Here is a 21,024-nt window from a genome sequence, read left to right on the forward strand (position 1 = left end):
AGTTGAGTCCCATAGTGCTCAGAGCCATTTTCTTTGAGGCTGCCTAAAAACTATATCTAGGCTGCAGTTTACTCTTATACCGCAGTTTTTATTGCCAGCAGTTTACGTCAAACTGGTGGCAGGATATTACATGCTTAACGTTAACGATTTTGTAGCGTGTGTGTTGGTTGCGAGAGTAGCTGTAGTTGTGGATGGGATCTTTCTCATCTCTTGTTTTAAAAGTTTAAATTATATATACCAACAATCTTTGTTCCATAACACATGATTCACCAGCTAATCGTTTGTCCTATGTGTCGCCCTTCGTTTCTTACAGTAGGTATAACGTAGCCTACTAAAGAATTGATTAAAGGGACAACAGGGCAGCTGCAGACCAGTGACATTCATTATCGTCTCTCAATGTATCTTTTCAGAAATGGGCACATAAAAAAGAGACAGCACTCTCACAAGTTTCCTAACGATTCACACAAAGTGAAGCAGCAGCTAGATGGGCAATGGGCTTGCTGTATGTCAAGTCAAAAGTTCACACAAACAAAAACGTTTTCAGTATAAAGACAAATCCTTAGAGAGAGCGCAGAATGAATTAATATGAATCACTGTAAGAAGGAAGCTAGCCATGGATTAACAATGAAGCCACAGTAACAGGGGTCGGTCAATAGAACATACGACGCTACATGTCGATTTGCAGCCCCGGTATCTCGCGGTGCACATATAACGACTGCACATGCTCATCCGTTGTAGTTGCCACGGGCTTCATAATTTTGAACATCAGAAGGAACTCGCGGATGGTTAACACAACGCTGCTACCAAGATAATGAAAGACAACACTTGCCACAAAATTGCGGAATCTACTGCGCAACAAACCTCGCGGTCTCGACACGTTTAGTAACTGCAACGAAATCTTGCCAGAGAGCTGCTTTTTGGGCTGCTTAAAGACTCGGTAGATGAACTGCAGTGCACTTCCGCGGTGTGACAAAAGGTCCTTGTAGCTAGCCTCACAGAGTTTTGACGTGTAACCGTTGCTGCTGTTCTGGCCCACTGGAGTGGGCGAGTTGTTGCCTTCAAGTTGTGTGGCCCGAACTGGCACGGATTTCCAGAACGCAGGAGACTTTATCTCAACAACCATGGGGCCTCGACGACAATTCGAAATAACAGCCAAGGAAGCAAGTTAGATTTCGTCATCTTAGGCATTTTCTTTATTAAATAATAATGCTGGGTTATTTTATAAATAACCTTTCTGCTACCAGTCACGATTTTCTTTGATTCATATCTTAGATGAAGCGTTTCGGGAAATGATTCCAATTTTCAAGTGTGTATTTCTTTGCACTATGCCGTTTTTATGTAATTTTTTCGGGTATGAGGTTCTGCTTTCTTTTGTTAATTATCACTTTGCTTACAGGCCATCTGTGCAGAGTCTCGGACATTTTAAACATAACACAACTTTCTGTGCACCGTTGACATCGAAAATAACTTACATAAAAAGTTTACTCTCGTTGTGTCCTTTGCACGGAAAGTTGAGAGTGATGTTTAACATGTGTGAGACTCTGCACAAATGGACCGTAAGAAAATTGAAAATCAACAAAACGATGCAGAACGCCACACCTCGAAAACATTACATAAAAATGGCATAACGCAAAGAAATATACACGAAGTAAGAATCATTTTTCGAAACGCATCGTGTAAAATATAAATAAATGAAAATTTTGACTGGTGGCAGAAAAGTATTTGTAAACAAACCCAGTGTTTTCATAGTGGGAGGCTTTCAAAAAAGTACCATTTATAACGGACGAGGTCACATAAATAAAAGTGGAATGATAAAGTTATTCTGCCTCGTCCAACCGATGATCCTGTATGTAGGCAATAACTCTGTAGTGTCTGCGGACCTGGGAAAATGGGTTTAGCAATATTAATTGAGTACTTACTACTGACGACTTGGTAATTAATTGCCCGATCGGTCTCTGTTTGGTATCAGTTTACTTGGAATTTTCTCGGGAGTTCGCATCTGTGATCAGAATTAACGGATTGATTTTATTAGGCTCGCTTCCTTTGCAGTAGGGATTGGTCTGGATAGGCGCTGTGACCTCGCCACGTTCCTTGGGTGCTTGACAAAGTCACTGCGTTACAGCCGCTCCCTCGAAGGAACCGCTTTGGAAAACAGCTGTCCACAAAGAAGAGTGCTTCTCAACTTCAGTACATAACAACAACAACAACAACCACGCAACACGTTTCATGTTAATAGAAGGGGGATAACTGCTGTGAACTGCAGCAGGACATTGCGCGGAATCAGCGGCGACGGGCGAAAATGTGTACCAGACAGGATTCCAACACGGGATCTCATGCTTAGCAGCCAAGTGTGGTAAATCCTGCGCCACTCGCAACGCAGCGTCAATGCATTTGCACAATCCACCTTGTCACGCCTCACGGCCGATCCACACTCCCACCGGGCGTCACCTATCAGCAGTCCATGACTACTGTACTCCCGTTCCTACTCATGGATTCCCACAGGAGGTCGGACGCATTTGTGCATTCGCTTTGAAGACGATGCATCCACTGCCCAGCTAGGCTTAACAATTACATGAGCATGTCCGAAGGAACAGACAACACGCACTCATATAAACCACACAACACATATTGTTGGGAGATCGAATCTGTGATCAGAATTAAAGGATCGGTTTTATTACGCTCGCTTCCGTTGTACTGGGGACTGGTATAGACAGACTCTATGGTCTCACCAGGTGTCTTATCTGCTTGAGAAAGTCCCTGAGCTACAATTTCAACTGCTGTTCGCAAAATCGTAACGCACGGTTCACAATGTGTTATTGCAAAAACAGGGAAGGCAGACAATAGAATGCTTTATTTGTTGTCGGGCGGCGCAACGAATATGACTGGCTATTTAAAAACTCTCGAAGATACACTTTAGGGCTTTTATGGACTACAGAGCGTACTTGTTGCGATCGACCTGGGCGTGAGGTATTTGCGCCTGTATGGCGTCTCAAAAATGAGATCGACACGAAGGGCAAAATGGCTAAGCACGGATGGCTACAAGACCAATTTAATGATGGAGAGGCCAATATCACTAGAGCTAAGATAGATACTGCCGTCCGCAGCTCGTGGTCGTGCGGTAGCGTTCTCGCTTCCCTCGCCCGGGTTCGATTCCCGGCGGGGTCAGGGATTTTCTCTGCCTCATGATGACTGGGTGTTGTGTGACGTCCTTAGGTTAGTTAGGTTTAAGTAGTTCTAAGTTCTAGGGGACTGATGACCATAGATGTTAAGTCCCATAGTGCTCAGAGCCATTTGAATCATTTTAGATACTGGCTACACTGCCCAGACAACAAATGGTTCAAATGGCTCTGAGCACTAATGGGACTTAACGTCTGAGGTCATCAGTCCCCTAGAACTTAGAACTACTTAAACCTAACTAACCTAAGGACGTCACACACAGCCATGCCCGAGGCAGGATTCGAACCTGCGCCCGTAGCGGTCACGCGGTTCCAGACTGTAGCGCCTAGAACCACTCGGCCACTCCGGCCGGCGCCCGTACAACAGTTACAACAATCACAGACCTGCATTTTGAGTGTCTTCCTCATCCACCATACTCACCAGAACTTGCCCCAAGTGATTTCCATATGTTTGGACAATTCAGAGACGCAATGGGAAGAAAGAAGTTCCGTTCTCATGGAGAGGTGCGCCAGGCGGTGCATGAGTGGTTGCGCGGACTATCAAAAGAATTTATTTCTAAAGGAATTGATGCACTTTGTAAGCATTGGAAGACTCGCATTGAGCGTGGGGAGAATATGTTGAAAAGTAATACAGCTTTATACCACTTCTGCACAATAAATAATATTTAAAAAAATATTTAAGATATTCATTTGACTCAGCGTCGTAATAATTATAATCCCAAAGAAAGCAGGTGTTGACAGGTGTGAAAATTTCTGAACTATCAGTTTAATAAGTCATGGGTGCAAAATACTAACACAAATTCTTGACAGACGAATGGAAAAGCTAGTAGAAGCTGACCTCGGGGCAGATCAGTTTGGGTTCCGTAGAAATGTTGGAACACGTGAGGCAATACTGACCCAACGACGTATCTTAGAAGATAGGTCAAGAAAGGTAAACCTACTTTTCTAGCATATTATGCTTAGAGAAGTCTTTTGACAATGTACACTGGAATAATCTCTTTCAAATTCTGAAGGTGACAGGAGTCAAATACAGGGAACGAAAGGCTATTTACAATTTGTACAGAAACCAGATGCGGTTATAAGAGTCGAGGGGCATGAAAGGGAAGCAGTGGTTGGGATGGGAGTGACACAGGGTTGTAGCCTATACCGGATGTTATTCAATCTCCATATTGAGCAAGCCGTAAAGGAAAGAAAAGAAAATTTTGGAGTAGGAATTAAAATCCATGGAGAAGAAATATAAACTTTGAGGTTTGCCGATGACATAGTAATTCTGTCCGAGACAGCAAAGGACGTGGAAGAGCATTTGTATAGAATGGACAGTTTCTTGAAAGGAGATTATAAGATGAACATCAACCAAAGCCAAATTGAGGATAGTGGAATGTAGTCGAATCAAATCATGAGAGGCTGAGGGAATTAGATTAGGAAATGAGACATTCAAGTAGTTGATGAATTTGGCTATTTGATAAGCAAAGTAACTGATGATGGTGGAAATAGATAGGATGTAAAATATTGACTGGGAATGGCTAGGAAAGCGTTTCTGCGGAGGAGAAATTTATTCACTTCGAGTATAGATTTAAATCTTTTGTAAATGTGTTTTTATGGAGTATAGTCATGTATGGACATGAAACATGGACGATAAATAGTTAGACAAGAAGAAAATAGAATCTTTCGAAATGGGGTGCTACAGGAGAATGCTGAAAATTAGATGGGTACATCACATAACTAATGAGGAGGTACTGAATAGAATTCGGGAGAAGAGGAGTTTGTGGCACAACTTGACTAGAAGAAGGTATCGGTTGGTAGGATATGTTCTGAGACATCGAGGGATCACCAATTTAGTGTTGGTGAGCAGCGGGGAGGGCAAAAATCGTAGAGGGAGACCAAGAGATGAATACACTAAGTAGATTTAGAAGAATTTAGGTTACAGTAGTTACTGCGCGATGAAGTAGCTTGCACAGGGTAGAGTAGCATGGAGAGCTGCATCAAACCAGTCCCTGGTCTTCCAACAATGGATAAGGATGTCGCTTCGCCGTACTCGTACTTCAGCCTCACACGATGACCGTCGGCAGGCAGAGACGCCGGAGCCGTGGCTCTGGAGCGGCTGAAAGCAGACGGTCGGCGCGACGATATTGAGAGGCGGTGCGCGTTCTTCCGCCCACCTGGTGTCGCCGTACGCCCCTAACGGCCTCGTTACAAATTAATAACGCCGCGCGGGCTCCCTGCGGCCGCCGTTCTCGTCATTAACCCCGGCCGTTAGCCACAGGGGTGGCAGAGCAGCACCCCCCGGTACAGCCGCCAGCAATAGCCCAGGCTGTCTCGCCGACGGTCCCGTTTTTCCTCCGCCCGCAAACGAGCGTCCGCCGTTCTGCCGCGACATTCCGCCCCCGCCGCCGCCGCCGCCGCCCCCGACGCCGCAGCCGCCGAAGCCAACTTTTGACTAAACAGGCACGGGCGCGCCGTCCCCGCGCTCCGTCGCCAGATAAGCTCCCTGCGCACGAGTAAATTTCGCTCCGTGCCATTGCATAATGTAAAGTAAACCTGCCCCCGTTCGCTCCCACTCCTCCTCCACCATTTTTTTAGCCTGCCCTGCACACTCCTACCTTCCCCATCCTACGTGGCAGAACTGCCCCACCCCCTCTCCCTCCCTCTCTACCTCCCTCCATCCTCAGCCTCTCTGAGCACTCTTTCTCTTTCACGCTCCCCCTTCCCGACTTCCAGCGGCTGCCACTCTTCTTCTAGCCAAGTCCTTCTTATGCACCGTTCTCACTCCTAAGCGAAAGTACCGAGGGGCAACAGGCGCCCACAGTAATATCCCCGAACTGAAGGCTGCTAACCAGTACTATCTGCACTGTGAACTTCTTTCTGAGTCCCTCATGTAAAAATGGCTCTGAGCATTGTGGGACTTAACATCTCAGGTCATTAGTCCGCTAGAACTTAGAGCTTCTTAAACCTAACTAACCTAAGGACATCACACACATCCATGCCCGAGGCAGGATTCGAACCTGGGACGGTAGCGGTCGCGCGGTTCCAGACTGAAGCGCCTAGAACCGCTCGGCCACTTCGGCCGGCCCCCTGATATACAATCTCGAATTTTAATAATGAAAAAAGTCAAGCCTCAGCTGCACAAGGAAAGCTTGATTTGTTTCACTTTACCGGTTTCAGCTTTTTAAGCCGGCCAGTGGTACCAACATAAACTTATAGTAAAACCTGAACAGTTTACCTTCCTTTGCTTAGCACCCTTTGCATAGAAATGATGTTACTTTTTGCATGTCTGTTCGCTTAACAGTTGCGCCTTGGTTTATTGATGGCTTAAATGCTTTTGTGAATCATTTTACATGATTTTATTAGGTTTAATGTATACTTGCGCTTCAACTGTTGCATGTTTTATTACAGTTTATATGCAGACTAGCGCTCCCACTTTATAAATAAGCGTATAAAATGTCCTTCGTGTCACTCGTACGTTGGTCGACCTTCGTCACACATTCGATCTGCAATTTGACAGTTCATTTTTTGATAGTCACACTACATATCATACTTCTTTTAGCGATGCCACTCTATTTTACTGATTCTGTAGCAAAGCTTAACTACTTCACATTCGTTTTAACAAACCTGCTTTACTTCTGATGTTGTCTTTGTCGATTTGCTTTTAACGTACTTGCTTTATACGTGTATATTTTTGTCAGTCCGTTGCAGGACACGCTCCATCCGATTATTATTGACTTCTCAATTACTTGAGCCTATTCGCTTTTTAAAATGACAGTTTAAAGTGTTGAAAGCGCTAAAATTAACCACATAGAGTTTTCCTTCATCATCTTCTCGACAACAGCTACGAACTGAACCAGAAAATCTCGAATTTTTTCTCAGAGTGCCCATATCGTGTTGACGAAATTTGAAACAGAGTTCTGATGAGATTTTCTACTGTAATAAATAATTTAATGCATCAGCGGACAGGAAATTTTTCCAGACAGGTTAAAATATACCATTGGTATACCTGAATATAAGAAAAATCACAAGAAAGAGGTCACAGTTATCACATTATTTCCTTACTAACAACTTGTTTTTTTTTTTCAAAAGTGTTCGAAAAATTAATACACTCCTTGTTAACCTCATATTTAAGAAGAACACACCACAGTTTCGATTCCAGAAGGGTCCAGAATGCTTTCATTGATAATATTGTTCATATGCGGGTTTACAGCCTTCAAATATTTCGTAATCATTTATTTGTTGAGCTGTTCGACAATATAGACTGCCATATCATTATTAAGCACATATGCATTAACAGTATGCACTGTGTTGCACGAGATGTGGCATATAGATCAGATAAGTAGTACGCATGTGAAGCCACAGGGGCTATCGTATACAAATGAAAGAGCAGTACACATATTCAGTTTCACTTGACGAAGATTCCGTCTATTCACTGCAGAACCATTTCGTACCATGTGCGAACCACAACTAATCTACTGCTTACATCAACATACACACTTAGGTCGTTTATTTATACGGTCACTCGGCAAGTATTACAACCCTTAAACGACAAAATATGGGTAGTTGTTATTTTATATCATCTTTCCAATGTGTTTGATTGCATAGGTCACGCTCCCCCTTAGGAAAAATTCAAGTCTTATGTAAATGAGGGCTTTCAAAAAAGTAGTTTCCATCATAATTAACAAAGAAAGTAGAACACTATGCTCAACAATTCGAACAATGTTTGAAGGGGAAGTGATTTTATTGAGTCGGGAGAAATCAAGAATGGATTTCCACAGGCTTCAATTTTGAGACCAGTCGTATTCCTTACTATTAGGAGTCTCCCCTACCAGTCGTTAGGCCACATTTTTTTTTATGTTTCGACAAACGTTTTCGATTTCACTTTGCAGTGTACGGATGGAGACGGCCCAAACAAGTACGGCCCATCAAATATTACATGAGACATCAAGTGGCAATGGACAGCGTAGGTTTGTTTCGAATTGCAAACACCTTGACCCTTAAAGCGGAGTATTGCCTGCCTGTTCTGAAGCACAGTCTTAGTTTAGTAACAACTGGTTTAGCGATATACGTTAAGAAGGACAGTGAATCACGAAGAATAGCCAGTATTTCAGCAGCGCTGTCACAGGGCAGTAGCAAAGACCGCGAGCCCCATTGCCACACGAAACGGGCTACAGCTGAGCAACGAACATGTGGCAGTCAAAAGTTCTGTTGTGTTTTACTATTTATGTTTATAGTCACCTATAAACCGAGTATCGTACTACGTTAATTTGTTTCCACTCTGTTGAATGGGCACACAAAATTCCGCTTTCAAAAAAGTTTTGCTCGTAAAGGGGAACAAACCGACGTTAGCTGTGAGTGGTTGCCGCGGGTTCTCAGTCGTCTTGCCACGGTCCGCGCGGTTCTCCACGCCGGAGGTTCCAGTCCTCCCTCGGGCATGGGTGTGTGTGTTGTCCATAGCAGAAGTTAGTTTACGTACTGTGTAAGCTTAGGAACCGATGACGTAAGCAGTTTGGTCCAGTAAGATCTTACCACATTTTTTTTTTGTTACAAAATTTCACAATACGACGTTAACCTTTAACGGTGGGCGTTGTGTCAAAGGTATGATGAGCGGCATTCGTTTGGACTGATTCTTGTCAAACATTGCATGAACAGAACTGCAAATACCTGTCGAAGCACGAGAGAAAATGAGCCTGATGTCTCTAAGAAAGACACTTGGTGTATGCGTATGACCTTCCATCTAACGTTCATCGAACTGACGGTAGATGTGCTGTAATGGTAAATCCCGTTAGAGAGCACCCAACACAAGAGACTGTTAATAACGTTCTCCAGAGATTTATTTAGTGGTTCTCTGAAAATAGTCCCTCCCGTTTTTTAACGCACTGTATTCAGTTGTGTACAACTAATAGTCATACCAATGAATGATGCAGCATATCATCTGGTGTCAGTACAAAGGTAGAATACTCCGACGTTTTTTTTTTTCTTTTATATTGACTGAATCTTGGACTGGAAGAAGCATATTACTGATCTTCTCAAATAATTTAGTTCAGATACTGCTACTCTTCGGATAATTGTCAGTCTGGAAAACGAATAAATCAACCTCCCAATGTATGTTGCATATCTCTACTCAACAATGTCTTATGGAACAGTTTTCTTCGTCACTGGGAAAGGGAGTACTGATTGCACAAAGGCGAGTGATAAGAATAGTATGTGCCCCCCCCCCCCCCCCCACAGTCACTTTCTCGGAAACTCTTTAAGACGTTTCACACGTTAATTGCAAAAAATGTTTCAAATGGGTCTAAGCACTATGGGACTTAACATCTGAGGTCATTATTCCCCTAGACTTATTTATTTATTTATTTATTGTTCCGTGGGACCAAATTAAGGAGAAATCTCCATGGTCATGGAACGAGTCAATACATGAAATTATAACACGATATTAGAAACAGATAAAATGAAATATAGAAAAAAAAACATATTCAGGTGACAAGTCATAAGTTTAAATGAAGACAATCAACAATGTAACACTGGAATTAGCTTAATTTTTTAGCTCTTCCAGGAGCTCCTCGACAGAATAGAAGGAGTGAGCCATGAGGAAACTCTTCAGTTTAGACTTAAAAGAGTTTGGGATACTGCTAAAATTTTTGAGTTCTTGTGGTAGCTTATTGAAAATGGATGCAGCAGAATACTGCACTCCTTTCTGCACAAGAGTCAAGGAACTGCATTCTACATGCAGATTTGATTTCTGCCTAGTATTAACTGAGTGAAAGCTGCTAACTCTTGGGAATAGGCTAATATTGCTAACAATAAACGACATTAAAGAAAATATATACTGTGAGGGCAATGTCAGAATTCCCAGATTTTTGAATAGGGGTCGACAAGAGGTTCTCGAACTTACACCACATATAGCTCGAACAGCCCGTTTTTGAGCCAAAAATACCCTTTTTGTATCAGAAGAATTACCCCAAAAAATAATACCATACGACATAAGCGTATGAAAATATGCGAAGTAGACTACTTTTCGTGTTGAAGTGTCACTTATTTCAGATACTGTTCTAATGGTAAATAAAGCAGCATTTAGTTTCTGAACAAGATCATGAACATGGGCTTTCCACAACAGCTTACTATCTATCCGTACGCCTAGGAACTTGAACTGTTCCGTCTCGCTTATAACATGCCCATTCTGTCTGATTAAAATGTCAGTTCTTGTTGAATTGTGAGTTAGAAACTGTAAAAACTGAGTCTTACTGTGATTTAGCATCAAATTATTTTCCACAAGCCACGAACTTATTTCATGAACTAAATTATTTGTTACTGTTTCAATATTACACACAAGATCCTTCACTATCAAGCTGGTGTCATCAGCAAACAGAAATATTTTTGAATCACCTGTAATACTAGAAGGCATATCATTTATATAAATAAGAAACAGCAGTGGCCCCAGCACCGACCCTTGGGGAACGCCCCACTTAACAGTGCCCCATTGGGACTGAACATCACTACCACTCTCAATATTGCGGAGAATTACCCTCTGCTTTCTGTTCTTAAAGTAAGAGGCGAACCAATTGTAAGCTACTCCCCTTACTCCATAATGGTCCAACTTCTGCAGTAATATTTTGTGGTCAACACAGTCAAAAGCCTTCGTTAAATCAAAGAAAACACCTAGCGTTCGCAACCTTTTATTTAATCCGGCGAAAACCTCACAGAGAAAAGAGAATATAGCATTTTCAGTTGTTAAACCATTTCTAAAACCTAACTGAACATTTGACAGCAAATTATGTGAATTTAAATGCTCCAGTAACCTTGTATATACAACCTTCTCGATAACTTTAGCAAACACCGATGGCATAGAAATAGGTCTAAAATTGTCAACATTATCAATGTCTCCCTTTTTATAAAGTGGCTTCACTACCGAGTATTTTAATCGATCAGGAAACCGACCACTCCTAAAGGAAAAGTTACAGATATGGCTAAGTACTGGGCTAACATACATAGAACAATACTTCAGTATTCTGCTAGATACCCCGTCATATCCATGAGAGTTCTTGGTCTTTAGTGATTTAATTATTAACTCAATCTCCCTCTTGTCAGTATCATGGAGGAGCATTTCAGGTAACAGTCTCGGAACACTTTTTTCTAAGAGCGCTATATGATTCCCTGTTGGAATTAGGTTTCTATTTAGTTCACGTGCTATATTCAGAAAGTGATTATTAAATACTGTACATATATGCGACTTATCAGTAACACGGACATTCCCACTACGCACTGATTCTATATCCTCGACCTGTCTCTGCAGACCAGCAACTTCCTTTACGACTGACCATATGGTTTTAATTTTATCCTGAGACTTAGCTATTCTATCTGCATACCACATACTTTTTGCCTTCCTAATAACATTTTTAAGCACCTTACAATACTGTTTGTAATGGGCTGCTGCATTTAGATTTTGACTGTTTCTAACGTTTTGATATAATTGCCACTTTGTTCTACAAGATATTCTTATCCCTCTAGTCAGCCACCCAGGCTGCCTGTTTGTGCTAGTACCCTGTTTTAAACGTTGTAACGGAAAGCAACTTTCAAAGAGCATGAGAAAGGTCTTTAGAAAAGCATTATATTTATCGTTTACTGTCTCAGCGCTATAAACATCTTGCCACTCTTGTTCCTTTATAAGGTTTACAAAGGTCTCTACAGCAACCGGATCAGCTTTCCTGAACAGCTGATGACTATATTTAACACTAGTTGCAGCATAAAAATCTTTTAAAGTTAAAATTTGCGCATCATGATCTGAAAGGCCATTCACCTTTTTTCTAACAGAATGCCCATCTAGTAATGAGGAATGAACAAAAATGTTGTCTATGGTTGTTCTACTGTTCCCTTGCACTCTCGTTGGAAAGAATACGGTTTGCATAAGATTATATGAATTAAAGAGGTCTACCAGCATCCTCTTCCTTGCACAATCACTTATACAATTAATATTGAAGTCACCACATATAACTTTTTGTATTTCCTATAAAGTGAACCAAGAACCTCCTCTAGCTTTAGCAAAAATGCTGTGAAATCGGAGTCTGGGGATCTATAAATAACAACAGTTACAAGTTTAACTCCGTTAAATTTAACCACACCTGCACAACATTCAAACACCTTTTCAGTGCAGTACTTTGAAACATCAATTGACTCAAATGCGATGCCGTTTTTCACATACATGGCTACTCCCCCACACCGCAAAGAGCTCCTCGAAAAGCAGCCAGCCAACCTGTATCCTGGTAAAGGAAGCCTCTGAATTATCTCCTTATTTAAGAAGTGTTCAGATATACCAATAATTTCAGAGTCAACATCTATAAGCAGTTCACTAACTTTATCCCTAATACCTTGTATATTTTGATGAAATATACTAATTCCCTCATTACTCGGATACCTAAGCTTTGTCAAAAGTGATTCCCTTGTTAGAGAGACTTCCCTTAAGCAGGAATACCTATCAGCTGACTTCAATCTAAAAAAGGTGCAGCTCTAACACACACTACTGCAGGAATTTTCCCATGAGTGATCCCACCAACCCCACCTATGCTGTCACCTATAAGCTTTGCCAACCTCCCCTTCCCATACCTGTTGAGGTGCAGGCCGTGTCTAGTGAAACCCGTCCTGCTGATAGACTCCACCGACACCACTGAAATGTGACCCATGCTTTCTGTCATCAGCGCACCCCCAAGTCTCATGTTATTACGCCTGACGGCTGTATTAAGATGAGGCCGATCGTGACGCTGAAACAGTTCCACGAAATGCACATTCGTGTTGCCAGTCTGAGTGGCTATCTTTTCCAGGTCACCATCTATGTTATACTCCCCATCCCTACCAATACTATTACCAGCCCCACCCACAATCACTACCTGATCCTCTTTAGTAAAATCCCTACATAACCCCCCTATGTTAACAGTCACCTGAGCCAACCCTGCATTAGGCTTCACAATGCTGGTGACCTGGTACTCACTTCCCAGCACTTCCTGCAACTGCTGGCCTGCACCTCTGCCATGTGAACTACCTAACAGCAGAACCTTCTTCTTCCTCTTCGACTTTGCAACTGTTCTAGGCACAGTAACTACTGAGGTCTGCTGCATACTTCCTACATCTACAGCTACTAGAGATTCCTCTCCACTAGACTCTGACAGTTGGTCATATCTATTGTAAACACCAATAGTAAAACTATCTGAAAATCTTCTTCTCCTAGCAGATCTCTTGCCAACAGCCAGCTCCCATTCCCCAACCCCCTTCTCCCTCCTCATCCTATCTAGCTCCTCCTGTGCGTTTTTCAACTGCACCTGAAGGGTACAGATCTTACGCTCCTGCTCCTCTATCAGTTTACTCTTGCTACATAACCTGCAGTTCCAGGAGAGGATCTCACCAGAATGCCCACTGGCTTCCCCACTGCATTCCCCCCAGTGAAAATACTTCGAACAAGTGTCACACCGCAATCCACTACTCACGAACCTACGGCAAAGCCCACACTTCTCACTCATGGTAAAATTTTACTTTTTCTAAGTTCCGCTACTACAATAAGAAGATGCTAAAAACCTGACTACAATAATCACAAACTTACTCTGCAAGGGAAGTAACTACTATTATTAACAGTATTAATAAACAACAAATGTGAATATAACAAAAGACTAATACAGAAAGAGAATCAAACGTCTAATCACACAGTAACGAGCTGTAAACAGTTCCCAAAAGGTTCTTCTGAAATTATTTCACCAGAAAACACCACGAACACCGGTTGAACACTACTAAAGTTCCTAAATAAATCACTATGCACAAACAATTAATTAGTACTTAGCTTTCGATGCGCCGCTACAGCTGCAACTGGTCAGCGCGGAATGTAAACACAGGCAAGAGGTTAAGTTGCTCGATACGAAACACTCACAAATATCACGTCACAACAGAAGAAAGGCAGAGCTGAATGAAGAAACCACTAATACGTCACTTATATAGTAAATATTATCATAAAAACCGTTAAAATATGTATCTGGAACCTAAAAATATATGAAAACTTAGAGAGCGATCTCACACGCAGTCACTCGCTTATGACGTCACACCAAAGTACTTAAACCTGACTAACCTAAGGACATCACACAGAGCCATGCCCGACGCAGGATTCGAACCTGCGACCGTTGCAGCAGCGCGGTTCCGGACTGAAGCGCCTATAACCGCTCGGCCAAAGCGGCCGGCCGTTAATTGCATCTTCACAGACCAGACACAGCCACAGACACACACACCACAAAATATATAGAGGTAGTAAGTAGTATGTTCATACTCATAGGACATGTGCATTGCTGTGTAGTGCAGGAATGACTAGCATTTGAAGTCTATAGGCCAGCTGGTTCAAAGCCAACATCGATATCACGGCGCAACACCACCCGCCGGTAAAACGTGTCTGCGGCTTTCGTTATCCCAATAAACCGAAGGTAATGGACCAGCGTGAGTTGGGCAGACGTACAGTATACCTCGCAGGCGTATACGCGAGCTGCACCGCCAAATCTGTGAGTTGGAAAGAGGGACCATACTGGCACGAGAGAATCTGATGCATTCATCCGAGAAATTATTGCTCTTGTGGGACGAAGTGTTTCTTTAGTGAAACAGATATGTGCAGAATGGTTCACAAAAGGCCGTAGACTACGACGAGATGGGCAGGTTGTATCCTTCCCCCCTCCCCACCCCATCACCAACCATTCCTAGACCATAGCCCGAGAAGATTGACACCCCATGCGAACGGCATTGGAGGACAGATGGCATCATGCTCGTATCTTGGGCAACTGAGAGACAGTGTAACACATGGTACACCATCAGGAGTGACAGTCCATCGCTTTTTATTTTGGTGTGGGTTACGTGCGCGTCGTCCACGTCTCCGCCTACCTTTGTGGAAACATGCTACGCGGCAGTGGTGTATGCAACGACGACACTGGGGCAGGAATGGCATCAGATAGTGTTTTCGGACGAATCCAGGTTCTGTTTGTTTGAAAATGATGGCCGTACTTTAGTTTGCTGCGGACAGGGGGAGCGGCATCACAGTGACTGTATTCGCATAAGACATACAATGCCAATTCGAGGTTTCATAGCGTGGAGTGATACTAGGTGCAACCACAAACCAGGGGTGATGAGTGTCCATGGCACTGTGACCAGTGGGACCTGCTTGAATGATATCCTGTGACCCGTAGCCATACCCTTTCTCCACAACAGCCCCGACGCCACTTTCCTGCGAGACAATGCACGACCATATGTTGTTGCACGAACACGTACCCTGTTGGTGTCTCAGGATGTCAGACTTTTCCTCCGGGCAAACGAAAATGTGTGCCATATGAAGAAGTGACGGGTGCAGCACTGTGACGCAATGCCAACCGCCACAGATGAACTTCGGAATCAGGTGAATGCAGCATGGATGGTAATACCACAGGACGCCATTCTGGCCCTATATACGCAGCGATGCCATCGAGCATGGAACAAATTATAAGGGCATAGCGAACCCTGTTCCTCCTAGGCAACAAGACACATGCTGAACTGAGGTGACTGAAATGTTACTCATTTCTGCAGAACATATACTAACGTACTTGACCCGTGAATATGAACGTCCTATCTCAAATCGTTCACGGTGTTCTGTCTCCCCCCCCCCCACCGCTAAACATGAGAGAGAGAGAGAGAGAGAGAGAGAGAGAGAGAGAGAGAGAGAGAGAGACTGCGAGTGAGAGAGAGAGAGGGGGGGGGGGGGGGAGAAGAAGAAGAATAGAACAGTAACGTTCAGGTTAAATGATACTGGAGGCGGTATGCCACTTTTCATCTTTAATGTGCCATTTCACCGTATTTGTGGCCGTCCTTCTTGTGACCTATACACGCATATAAGAGACACACCTGATACTCAGAAGGCCAATACTACTTATATTAATGAAGTTTTGAGGCGTTTTACAATTGACGAAGGAAAACCTCTGTGATAGCTGAACACACTAGATTGGAAACAGTTCTCATATCTCGCCCTTGACGCATTAGTTACACTTCAAGCCATGTCCTGCCTAGAGAAACTCAGTTCTTGATGTAATGTAGGATTTACGTATAACTGAGAGAGGAAACTAATTTTTTATGTGTTAAAAGCTGTATTCGATGGTTCGAACCTCCCGAGGAACAATTTTCTACACAATAGTGAAAAGGAAATTCGTTGAGGGTTCGTGTCTTAAAAAAATAAACTGCAACTACCGATAATCAGTCCAAGCCACAAGTACCTCGAGGGCCACAAAGCGGGCGGAACTCTTTGAACACAGCCTTTGCCACTAAGACGTATAATGTTTACGTATGTGTCAATGTGGGCTCATTAAACTCTACTTTTGATCCACCGTCAATCGAAACATTTGCGAAGCAATATCATAATTATTTACAAGAAGTACGTGCATGTGACTAGAATTCTACTGGTCTAATGTGCCCTATAAAGCTAATAATATTAGCAGTTATCAACTTTTAAAAACAGCCAATGTACCTCCTGGTCCTCAAAGGTTCCAAAATTATTTCTTACTGAGTCTCACTTGTTAACCTAAACCATTGAGATGACTTTCTCCTTTCTGTCATTTTCTTTCTTTTTTCTGCCACTTTTTCTTATGTTTTTAGAACTTTCTACTCTTTTATTAAATATTGCGTATAATTATAATAATGTGAAGTTGTATGTCCTCTTCTGGGTAAAGTACGTAACAGAAAAATTAAAACGGCGATGTTAAGAAATTAATATTAACGGACTGAAATGAATTTACTGCTGGCGACAAAAACATCCTGAGCAGGGATGCCATATTAAAGGGAGATCTGAAATATGTATCAGGTCACTGGAGCAATTCGAATGAATGGAAGGGAGGAAGTTTGGTTTCATACGTGGTATCAGTAAATGTTGGTGATTCGGTAACAACACATATTATCTGTTCTTAAGACCTGCGATTGCCATGAACCTTTACAGAGTTTAGACTGGAACTTCTTCCATATGAGAGTGCACAGACAATAAGAATAATTATATAATCTTAGTTACGGGGTCTCCTAACGTAGTCAATATAACAAGTCCATGAAGATAGGAGTTCTGTTACTGACAGAGTTTGTCTTACGGACGTGGCAGACGTGAAGGGTGGAATGAGACAAAGAATACGAACAGTTCACACAAACTCTAAGAAATCAGCATGCTAGGCTTCAGAAATAAACGCGTTAGGATCCTACGAGTGCTCAAATGTTGTAATAAAACCCATTCAAAAATGACTGGGAACTGAGGCACAATATTATCTCCAAATGAGCTAAGAGGACTGCTCAGATTATCTCCTAAATCATTTATGTAGGTAAGAACGCCAGAGGGCCTGTTTCACATCCTTGCAGAACGCCAGATATCACTTCTGTTTCACTAGACCACTTCCGTCAGTTACTACGAACTGTTACCTTTCTGAAAGGAAATCGCGTTTTCAGCAGCAACAACTGATAGCTTACTCCAGAGCCACATAGTGTCTTTAGAAGCCACTTGTGATCATCGCTATCAAAAACCTTCTGCAAAACTAGAAACAGAGAACCTACTTGATATCCCCAGTCGACAGCAGCCATTATTTAGTGCGAGTAATGAACCAATTGTATTTCACAAGGGTAGTTTCTGAATCCATGGTGATTACTTGTTAGTACCTCATTTAACAGAGCTATTCCATCTTGTTGAAACGTAGCATTTTTTCCTAAGTCAAGGAATTATTGTTATTATTATTACTATAGCAAGTGGACGTGATCGGTTCATTTACACACAACAGTTAGGTATTGTATTACTGCTCATGACGCATCTCTCCCGGTCAGATTCAAGACGAAAACGTCTCCGCTCTCCAAAATGACGAGGTCAGCACGGTTTCTGCGTGTGGCCAGGTATACTAAAGAGGCCACCTAGCATGGACGCCGGAGGATCTTCCATTTCGAGATTTCTCCCAATATTTGCGAACCCACTGGCTCTGCTTGCTGTTTGGAGTGCATTACAGCATGTTGTCCCAGGCCGCTGATCGATGCTGGATATCGAGGAAAACTCGTTCCCGGAAAATTCTGCTCGGCCTTCCATTTACATTTCGCTGTTGTCCTCATTCTTTATACCTTATGAAGGTAAATAGCTGCTCCAGATTCAAACAGCATTCAGCTGGATTCTGTGACGTTAGGTTACTGCATGAGTGTAGCTGCGCTTCGAAATAGCGAACCGTACGAGCAAACCAGTTGTGTGTTTACTGTGATTACCTGTAACCTAAATTCATGGGCTATGCACGGCTCTGTTTAAAAACAATAACTCGATAGAGTCATAGGGTCGATCCATGCACGTCTACTTTAATGCCCCACAGCTAATCCGCTACAAATAATAATCTGTAGCTGTGATCCTTCAGTCAAATAATCTGTTCATTGTCCTGGACTACGAATTAGGAAAATACACAAAAATATAAAATAAAAGTTAAAGCAATAATGTAATAAAAAGGGTTCTGTTGTAACGTCTGCAACTGATGTTGAATACAGAGAATTATGCTGAATGATGTTTATTAAAGAAAACACATGTCAAATAAAAAGAAAGTGGTCTTAACGGTATTCAGGTAAAATACAGACAGAAAGTAGCCTTATAAAGTTACGTTGAAGGCGTTACGAGAGTGATAGTAAATTTCCCAAACTAAATAGTCGTCAAAGATACGCGATAACTAAGATCATTTTTGTGATCACAAGACACGAACTATTCATCTTCGCAAATAGTTCAGAGTTCAGTATGATGATTCACAAATTGACACAAGCGATACAACAGAGTAGCTCATACTCTCTCTACACTTTGTTCCGTAAGTCAAGGGACAATATTTAGTGATCTACTCTGGAACACATCCAGACCTCTCAAAATATAAATTCTCTTCAAACGTTAGAAGACTGTAGTGGCCGTTTGCCACCCAGTAACAATCAACTATATGACTGAACCATGCACGTTACTCTAGACATATCTGCCTTCTTCCAGGACTCACGCAAAAGTGTCCTGAATCACTCACTCCCTTTAGCTCTCCACTCGAGATGTCTCAGTCTCCACTTGACTCCCACAGTGTTCCACAACCATCTGCTTTTCCATTAGCTGAAGGTCATCACCGCCAAAAGTACATCGCCTTTAAGCTCCACTGATACGATTTTATTCAAGTTGACCACATCCCAGACTAAACTAATATATTACAAAAATGTTTAAATAAAGAAATGTCATACACATTCGGTTACACTCAAATCATTTACATTAAATATAAGTAATATTTGGTTCATAAATAAAAATGTCAGTATTCTTGCGCAAGTGCACCCACATTAAATGACTACAGATTATCGCTAACTATTATTTAAACAAATTATTGTGCCTTCTTAACAGAAGCCTCATTTGTTTCCTTTTCAATTGTGGCGTCCGATAATATATGTCATTGACCACTTTTAAATCAGCTGTTTCTAATAGTACTTACCAACAACTTGGGAAGTTTTACTGACAAAGTAGTAAACTGTTCATTAAATAAAAACACAACTATGTCAAAACATGAGGTACTGATGCTGTATTCATTTGCTGTGCAAATGTGGAGAATACGATGTTCTGAGAAACATTTGGATAACGAACAAGATATATAATGGACTCGTAAACCAGTAAACAAAATAGTTGAAAATGCATAGCTTTCAGGGATGATGCTAAAGGGCAATGCTATCATCTGAGATACTGTTTGTTGAAATCGCACGAAGCGATTAAGAGATCTTAATTCGGAGGTTCATTGCGTAAAAATATATTTACTACGAAATATTAATTTCTGTAGTTTTAAAGATATTGAAATATCAGTGTGTCATTGGAAGCACCTCGTTTATCTAAGATCACAGCCGTAATCATATTTTCACAGATATTTGACTGTGTGTAATTGTCGAAACTCAGAGAACTGTAACGTAGCTATCCTTAAAATTCTGTGACACTCCACCATTTTTTGGAGCAGCTGCTGCACAGGGACCATGAGAGTAACAGCCGTCCAAAGTCTCAGCTGTGGGATTTTCCCCATTCCAGGCGATGCTGCTATTCGTTGTTCCCGGACTTGCTCTTGCGGGTCACCTAGCCAGAAGCCGGAACTGCCGCATTGCGCCTTCAGACCTGTTGCCCACAAGCGTGTAGCCGTACAACAAATTCAGCTTCCCTTTACCAATACTGGGTGGCCGATTAGCTGGACTATACAATCGGGAACTTGCAGTCCTCGTCCTGAATTGTAAATGCTCTGTAATGAAACGTAGGAGAATTTGCAGCTTGAAGTCACATCTCAGTGTATGATCATGTTTTCCAGGCTAAACATAGAGCTTCGTAGAATGTTAATGTGAACTTTCGTGTAATTTCCAGATGCAGTACTATTTCTGGACTGTTTATTTCCCAGAAACAACACAGCGTAGTGATTTTCATTTTCAGAATATTCTATTTATATCAATAACAATCTATTCTCCGTTATTCCCAGTATCGATTCCTTGACAGTCCTCTGTCATTTGAAGAAATACAGCAATGACCACTTTATAGAACTTTATTTGTACCAAAATGCGTTCGCGCTTCTGTAAACCCAAAACGTCTATTTGCGCTAATAAATTTAAAAGAAACCTTATCGTTGCTGTACTTCTCCAAGCAGTTTAATCCACTTTCACTAGTGTTTTACCACCATCCTCATGGATGAAATAATCTGATCTGTGGCTACTGACAATAGGTTCCATTTTGAGAGCTGTATTTTTCATATTAATCACAGGAAAGTAAAACTTTGGCACGACTTGAATAGCTAAAAGCTGAAAAAACTCCGAAGAGAAACAGACTAAGTGGGAAACCGTAGTTTCTAACCTG

The sequence above is a fragment of the Schistocerca nitens genome, chromosome 6, assembly GCF_023898315.1.
Source record: "Schistocerca nitens isolate TAMUIC-IGC-003100 chromosome 6, iqSchNite1.1, whole genome shotgun sequence".
Lineage (NCBI taxonomy): Eukaryota > Metazoa > Arthropoda > Insecta > Orthoptera > Acrididae > Schistocerca > Schistocerca nitens.